Here is an 8,078-nt window from a genome sequence, read left to right as displayed (position 1 = left end):
TCACACCCGCCGTGTGCTCCTTGTCATAACTAGGAAATAACGGGAAAATCCGTGGTCAATTCAGTGTATAAATTTGTATATCAACAAAATTCATTTGATATATATCTATAGAAAAAGATACTATATATTTAGTAATTAAATCTAACCAATGAGAGATTAAAAGTTTGAACCATTTACATGAAGATGGACAAGGGTCCAATGAAGTAATACAAAGCAAGATCAAGCGAATAGAAAAAACCTAAGACAATTCAGTGAGAAAGTAATGGCCTATCAATTTGTTAAAAAAAAAGTCGGTCAGCTTTCGATCTAACAATAGATTGTATCTGCTGACAAGATTATTGAATCCGCCAAAGGATTTGCAAAATATTTGACTTTAAACGAGACTGAGTAGTTAATTTATCAGTAGCTTACAATGTTTAAAAAAAAATGAGATTAAATATCGTTTGAACCATACGCAGATAACATTGGTCTACAAGTACATGAATTAGGCATGTGAACGATATAAAAGTTTGATTATATTATGCCTCTATCAAAAAGTTTGTCCTTTTAACGAGACCCGATCTAGTTGAAAATTACGAAAACGGAATGATAAAAAATTTTAATTCTTGGAAATATACTTGTATGTTTTATGCTTAGAAAAATTAGAATGAAATTTTGTTACCTTGCCTTTATTGTAGTTAAATGGGGGCACTGTCAAGATATGGACCATTTTTCGTGTTTTTATACACAATTACATACTAAAACTCTTCAATAAACAAAGAAATTTACAAAATAAAAAAAAATACATGATGAAATTTTTTGTTTTTCACATATATCATGCAATTTTCATTCTTCTTATAAAAAATGAAAAGAAAATTGTAGGTAACCTTTATTGCAGTGAAAAGGGGGCATGTCAAAACACAAAATTTAGATTTATTCTATCCAAATACGTATTTTATAGGTCGCAATGGGTTTACATAACACTAACAAACGATTGCAATACTGTATAAGTTTCTAAAAAATAAATAATTCTTACATTATGAAATAATTTACTCGCCATGCTTTATTTTTCTCTTAACACGCGACGTCGTTTTACGTGGAAAATAAGGGTAGAAGGGGGGGGGGGGGATAAAGGCGACAAAATTGCGATTTTCACTAATATCATGTAATATATAGAAAAATAAAATATTTCGGTGGTTCAATTTAAATGATAAATAGACTTATTTTATTTTTTTCAAACTGAAGATAATCCATGCATATTTATGTCCGCAATAAAAAGAGTGTGTATAAACACTTCAACATGTTCAAAGAGAAAGACTAAAATCGTAACTTTTAGTTGCAGTGTTTGTGTTTTTAAACTCACAAATTGAAATAAAACAGGATAAAATTAATGAATCTGTACCAAAAAATTGATCCCTCAAAATTAATAGGGTTCCAAAGTTGTTTATTAATTTAAATATTTTAAAAAAATAATAGAAATGCCACTTTCAATGCATAGTCTAGGCTACCAGGTAAGCAAGATCAGCGAAACATTTTAGAATTTGATAAATTGTGAGTTATTATGCTATATTATTGTGACGTGCCTATCAAAAAGTATGCGCAGATCAAGTCCTTTTAAGTTAACAACTAACGTCTTTTTGAAGTAAATTATACAACGGAAATATATATGGTGATGATGAACAGTATTCAAGCTCAAAAGTCCATCAAACAATACAAAATTGGAGCAGAGCAAACTTAAGGACCTCCGACAAAAAAGACGTGGGATCGGGTGCCATTGAGGAGTAAGCATTTCTTGCCAACCGGTCACGCCCGCCGTGTGCCCCTTGTCATTGTCGGGAAATAATCTAAACATCCGTCGTCAATTCAGTGTATAAAAAATAATGGACTAACAATTAGTATGAAAATCGTCAGTCAGCATTTGACTCAGGGATAAATTGTATTTGATGACAAGGTCATTGTATCAACAATAGAATTTACGAAAGTATTACTTTAAACGAGAATGTTGATGATCTTGTTTCATCAACCGAATATGAATTAGTCAGAATATATAGTATCTTTTTCTATAGGTATATATCAAATGAATTTTGTTTATATACAAGTTTATAGATACGTCATCGATATATCTAAATTTTGAATTGACGGCCACAGCAAGAGACTTCTGTTCGTATAAAAGTTATGGAATAAATTGTGATTTGTGTGAAATCAAAAACTTCTTATAAATGGGGATTTTTGATAGCCATGGGAATTCCAACAGATTATCGAAAGACGACCTCCAAAAACTACAGAGATATTGGCAATAAGAAATTTAATAGAATCTTTATAATATCAACTTCGGAGTGCATGTACTTTTGTAAATAATCAGAATGGGTTTTTTTTTTTTTACAGAATAAAGTTGCAAGAAGGATATGATGATGATGAATCATCACATTCTGTGATATTTTTACCTGAATAAAATGAAATGAAATGAAATATGGAAATAACGAACAGTATTCAATATCAAAGTCCACAAAAAATACAAAAAAGAGCAGAACAAACACTGACCTCCGAAACATCAGAGGTGGGATCAGGTGCCATGGAGGAAAAAAGACTTTTAGCAATGTTTTTTTTATTGAATATCATTTTAATTCGGAAAGAAGCTTCTATGATTTTAAAATTAATGACTGAACTCTCATTCGTCGTAGCGAATGGTCGTATAAAGTGGTGAAAAGTAGTTTTGATGTTATGAATTTTTGTAAAATTTCATGAATTCAATTTTTTTAAGGGGGTGGGGTGGGAGGTAATGAAGTATCTATTTTTTTTTATTTCATTTAAATCATCTCTCGAGTATATTATTGTAATATAAATGTTATTTATGTTGACATGCAAGTTACCAATCTTATAACAAAACATAATTTAAATATGGGTAAATTTACTTACTTACGCCTGTATCTCACATATTAGATGCAATATGCAACATAATTATGTAGACATGAGACTTATTTATGTCAACATGCAATATAATTATGTCAACATGCGACTAAATTATTTATGTCAACATGCAAGATAATTATGTCAACATGCAACTTATTTATGTCAAAATGCAAGATAATTATGTTAATAGGCAAGATATGTAAGCTAATATGCAAGTTATTATCTTTCATGTTGACAAAAATAAGTTGCATGTGAACATAAATATCCTGCATGTCTACATAATATCTCGCAAGTTAACATAAGAATCTTGCATGTTGACATAAATAAGTAGCATGTCTACATAATTAACTCTCATGTCGACATAAATATCTGTGTACATAATTAATTATAACTCGCATGTTGACATAAATATCTTGCATGTCAACATAATTATCTCACATGTTAACTTAAGTAAATCGCGTCTTCTTATTATTATGTTGCATCTTGCATCTACCATGTCCGATACGGGCGTCAGCACGGGAATTTACCCATATTTCAATTAGATTCCCTTAAAAGATTTGTAACTTGCATGTTAACATAATTTATCTTGCATGTAGGGGGCAGAAATATGCCATCAGATTTTTAGTTTCTCCTTCATTTTTAATATTATATAGTTAAAAGCAAAAAAGAGCGTTTAATGGAGTACTCAGTATATCTTTATTTGTAAAGATTTACCGGTATATGTTGAGGAATCCAAAAGAGGCATGGTGATTCAAATTTATTTTGTTTATTTGGTTAATAAATGATATTACATGCAAAGATCATCTGTATTTTACAGTAAATTATAACACATTACAATCAAATTTTTTCGTAAATTATAACATATTACAATCAAATTTTTTCATCTGAGTAAATCCCATCAATAATACCAATGGAAACTCAGACATATCTTTGAAGAAATTGTGACTTTGTAATTATAAAGTTTATTAAGTGTTCAGATATAACAAAATAACAAATACATGTAATATAAACAAAGCAGCATTGATGTTAGTACAACGAATTATCATGCTGGTTTTTAATTACTCAATCTAGATTTAAAGTTTTATCGGCGTATTCCTAAATCTACATAATTCTCAATTTAAACACGGTATAGGTAAAGAGAAAATATTTTCAGTATGATAACGTTTACAGATAGCGAAAGTATATGACGCTTTATTTCATAAAAACAACATACCTTTGTATTACTAAAAATTTATTTATACTTCCATTTAAACACAGACGTCTTATCATTTTAACATATGGTGATTTCGTGTAAAACATGTAGTCGGCTTGCTATCAGAAATACAAACATTTCTCGATATTCTTTCAAAAGTCACAAATTTCTGCCATTTTCAGTAAAAATAAACATGTGGATCGAATTTACACCAGTAAGGCCATTTAAAACACACAAAATATAGACTGTGGGCATTGTGACCTGTGGAACCAAATGGAAGACATATTATTAAGATATCCAGCTTTATTTTTTTTCTACTCCCCACTATGAGAGAAATATCATATTACTGGTATATCATACATTTAGAACTTTTGATTAATTATCATCCGTACGTGTGTATGGAATAATTTTTTTTTTATCAAAACTACTTTGTTTTGGTCAAATGATTCAAACAAAAGATGGATACCTGGTTTTGTTAGATATTATTTGACTATTTTAGTTGTAAAAAAGTAAATTTACTGTTACTGTGTTTTAAATTGCAGCGTTCTTCGAAGTCAGTCTCATAATAATCTTTACAATACATTGTAACTGTGACCACACTGTTGCATTTTATAGTATTGATTGGCGATAAGATTTATATTATCTTACATTTATTCTCAGGTATATCTCAATCTCAGTTTTTTCCTCAAAACACCATGGTTAAAAAGATTTCGATAATCTTTAGATAAGCATTTTTAAAACAGACCTTAATTAAGGATAGGCTTGGTTAGAGTTGTAAGGTAAAGTCAAAAGGAAACATCCGCGTTCTTAAATTTCACCTGGTAAAATGCCGCTCCACCCAAAAGTATACATTCGTATGTTCATGTGTTCTATATAAAAAAAACGACTTCCTTTTACGTGTTTAGTTTTTCTTTAGAAAAGCATTTTCTAATTTTTAACAAGTTTGAATGAGTGATATGCTTACAAAAAGCACGTTCATATATTCGTTCTTGCCATATTGTTATCAAGGTGAGTTTAGGTGTCATGTGAGAGAAAACATCTCTTGTCCTGCTTTGTCTTGTATTTAATAAAAGTAGAAGACTATTGTAAATAAGGTAGTCGCACGCATGATTCATTAGTTAGAGCAATTGATCTTGAGACACAGAGTAGAGTTAATCCTAACTTCGGGGGGTTGAATCCATCATGGGACATGGAGACCGGTCCTGTGGATGAGACCATATGAACTAGAGACCTCGAGTTGCAAAAGTGATTGCATGAAAAAGATCTCTCACTATTCGAAGGCCGTAAGTGACAAATTTGCAGCCCTCCACCGCTAGGTGGCAGCGTCTGGATAGATTCTCGAAGGAACGTTAAATCAAACAACAAACAAAAAAGAAATAATAGACACTAACAAAATGCTCACAAACAAAAAGCAAAATCAAACTGTCGGTACCTAAATTTAAAAATAAAATGCCAGGTGACGAGTATACTTCTAAATTTTCAGCTCTCTACTGGCAAGTGGTGGCGTCTGGATAGGAGTGAACAATTCTCGAAAGAATGTTTAATAAAAAAAAAAAGACAGAAATGAAATAAATGGAGATTTCGAACACTATTCAAGCTCAAAAGTCCATAAAACAAGACAAAATTGGAGCAGCGCAAACACGGACCTCTAAAACATTAGAGGAGGGATCATGTGCCATGGAGGAGTAAGCATCTCCTGCCGACCAGTCACACATTCCGTGTGCTCCTTGTCATGATCGGGAAACAAAGGAAAAATCCGTCGTAAATTCAGTGTATAAATAATGGACTAACAATTAGTACGAAAGGCGTCAGTCAGCATTTGGCTCAATGATAAATTGTAATTGTAGTTGCTGACAAGGTCATTGTATCGACCATAAACTTAACAACAAATGATGCCTTTAAACGAGACTGCTGATATTCTTTTCATCAGCTTTTTTGATAATAGTTTACCTCGTTTTAGAAACTGTATATACCCCGGTAGTAGAACATGCTCGTGCGAATTATATATACCCCGTTTGCAGGTGGTGAAAGAATATTCTGCATAAGTAAGGGGAGTTGACGGTTGAAAGGATAAAGTCATCACTTTTATCATAGAGCTTGATTGTTAGATTAACTTAACGTCTTTTTCAAGTAAAATATCAAAATATGAAACAGATGTGTCAAACTATGTGGTATCTTATATCTCAAGCTCACCAGGATATATAGTATAGTCATAAGAATGGAAACAAGAAAACATTGATGTAATCATCAATTGTCGCCCGGGAAATATATAAAGTAAACAATGGAAATGAGTCTTGATCATCAAACCTCTTCGATATGTGTGAAAAGGCATGCGTCTTATTGATGGAGACGATAGTCGCAAATATTTTGAAAACTTATAGGCGGATAAAAATCAAACAAAAGCGATACCATTTTAAACTTGATCAATACCTGAAGTAAATGTCGGCTGCATAAAATATAAATTGAAGTTAGACACATGCATCACCTATATTCAAAAATGTATTATTTTTCAATTTTAGAATATAAAACACGAACTGTGCATCTAACGTTAGTACGTTTTTATGCGAGAAGTAAAATTTGATATTCTAAAAAAGGGACCTGTCGTTTTTTCGATAGTAAATGATAAGCAACTTTGTATATTAAATATGAAAAACATATACTAGTATATTTTTACAGATTCACTTTATGGAAGTAAATATTATGTATCTCGTAATTTATAAAGGGAAAGAACATTCTTGTTAACAATCCAATGCTTAAAAAACCTGTAATCCTGAATAACTACTTCCACCCCAATCCCCATACACCAACACTTAAACTTAATGGAAATAACTGCAATAACAATTGTTAATTGACATTACATGTACCTCGTCAATATATCTAAATGTAGAGTTGAAAGCCTTAGCATACAAGATTTTGAGCAAATTCTGCTTCATATGAATGCAAAAATAGGTCTGCTAACAATGGGGTGCAATTAGAACCCATGGGAACTCCAATAGAAGGAAACAAAATCTCAAAAAACCACATAAATATTTTCAATCAGAAACTCAAGCATCTCTTTGAAGTCAACTTCAGAGTACTTGAGTGTAAAATCAGAATGTTTTCGAACAAAAAAACTTTGCAAGTTACCAATGACAAAAAAAGTAATTTTACGAGTTCCATTTCTATTGAAAACACAGCTGTCAATGATATCTAAAAGCCTAGATTTTAATTTATCTCAGGGAATGGCTGTGTATAAAGTTAAAAAGTGGTAAGATTTTAAGCTGTTGATTTTGATAAAATCTTGTGATTTCAAATTTTCCAAAAGTTTCCTGGAATTATCAGATCTGGTTTACACCTCTTCTTGAATGTATTGTTGCAAAGTCTTCTTGAAGTTTCTCCTTAACTACTTACCGTTAATATCTTAAATACCCCATTCATACGACGAAAATTTGCTTATGTATGCAAATTTACATATAAGTAAATCTACACACGTAAGTAAAAGTTAATTTGCTATGCGTTCGGACGAGATTTATGTACTGTAAGTAAATCCTCATATTTTTATATAAAACTAGGAGATAGATTCAGAATTGTGAATTTTTAAAAGAAAAAGGCCTGGGTATTTCCTTACTGTTTGGGTATAAGACTTTCCTCAGAGAGATCCGATCCTCTGATTTATTTGTACGAAAAAAAATGAACTTAATGACTTAAGGACAAAGAATGGTAAAAGAATTCACACAGGAAGATAGAAAATTTATTAACATTTTTTGTTAAATGTTGGAAAATGTTTTGACCTTGGTCCTAAAGACTGTAGAAGAGTCGTTGGGTGTAAAGAAAAAGGTGACTGCTGCCATCTACTGGTTGATGTCTTCAGCAGAAATAGGACGATTGGAATCTTTTTTGGGTAATAGGAAATCTACAGTGCAATAAGTTGGTGAGACCATTATGAAATATCTGCTTGAATAACATAATTATGTATTTTCCAGGAGAATGAAAAGGATAAAGAAATTAACAGTGAAGT

The sequence above is a fragment of the Saccostrea cucullata genome, unplaced genomic scaffold (assembly GCF_032062105.1).
Source record: "Saccostrea cucullata isolate Sc308-1 unplaced genomic scaffold, CSIRO_AGI_Scuc_v1 ctg480, whole genome shotgun sequence".
Classification (NCBI taxonomy): Eukaryota; Metazoa; Mollusca; class Bivalvia; order Ostreida; family Ostreidae; genus Saccostrea; species Saccostrea cuccullata.
Note: the sequence above shows the minus strand (reverse complement) of the source record.